Raw genomic sequence first — 1,039 nt, 5'->3', positions numbered from 1 at the left:
ACATCTTTAGCTCTTGTTGTTACAGCTTCTATGTGTGTGAGCATAGTTGTTGGGACGTTGTTATGTAGATGTGAGCGAGCTGTCGAGTGTAAGTCCGAAAGATGGAGAGTGACAGCTATACACGTACAGAGACTGTCTCCAGGTTGGAATGTCAGAGACACTGCTTGACACGTCCATGCTCTATTGCTGGCCAGCAAGAAAGAGAATGAATTGAGCGGGAACGCTTGCTTGTTTAATTCCACGCATGCGTGAGACTACGCATGCGCACGGCGTTACTACAAGTCGAAAAAATCGAACCCAGTATTTATTCCATGGGTCTCTTTCACCAAAACTTCTAGATTACGGAGACGTAAGCAAACCAACCAAGCAATGGTCACAAGAGTTTGGCTGGTCCTGGGATATAGTAGAATATACCCATTGAGACTGAACTCGATGTAACACAGTTGGGAAGCGAATTTCTTAACCACACTTACAACTACATATACAAAAAAAAAATGCCATTTGAGGTTCCAGCGAGTTTCGAACTCACGACCTTCTGCGTGTTAAGCAGATGTGATAACCACTACACCATGGAACCAGCTGTTCTTTTATCATCGAAATAATAAGCATAACAAAATGATGGTTAAATGTGAACGAATTTATCTGATAACAAAACAAAATATTGAACTGTATACTTCTACCTCTAAGAACGAAAGAATTCGCCATGCTTGTAGGAAAAATACAGACATGCTGTGAGAACTGGTAAACTTAATGCCTGATTGTGACCAGAAGTTTTATACCAGATTAGAAATCTTCGTCCCAGAGAACATTGTGTCTAGGCGCAGGCATAGCTGTGTGATAAGAAGCTTGGGCACTGTCATGGTATTAGCTGTCAGAAGTGAAAGTAGAAAAATCTGACAAGGAACGTTACTGCTGGTTTGAGTTGATTCTTTGCCTACTGACAGCTAATACCATGACTGGCCGGAGCGAGCTATCTGTCTGTCTCTCTCTATCTATCTATCTATCACTCGAAAGTTATTGGAACAAATTTGACACCTAT

General features: G+C 41.6%; 1 non-coding gene across 1 annotated transcript; it reads right to left on the bottom strand.

Moving 5' to 3' along the window:
* Positions 1–504: 504 nt before the first annotated feature.
* Trnav-aac (transfer RNA valine (anticodon AAC)) lies at positions 505–577 on the bottom strand. The gene has a single exon. It is a non-coding gene; the product is annotated as a tRNA-Val (tRNA).
* Between the last annotated feature and the right edge of the window lie 462 nt (positions 578–1,039).

Source organism: Octopus bimaculoides, chromosome 25, assembly GCF_001194135.2.
Source record: "Octopus bimaculoides isolate UCB-OBI-ISO-001 chromosome 25, ASM119413v2, whole genome shotgun sequence".
In the NCBI taxonomy this organism is placed as follows: Eukaryota; Metazoa; Mollusca; class Cephalopoda; order Octopoda; family Octopodidae; genus Octopus; species Octopus bimaculoides.
The sequence above is the reverse complement of the archived record's forward strand: the minus strand, read 5'-3'. Positions and strand labels throughout refer to the sequence as shown.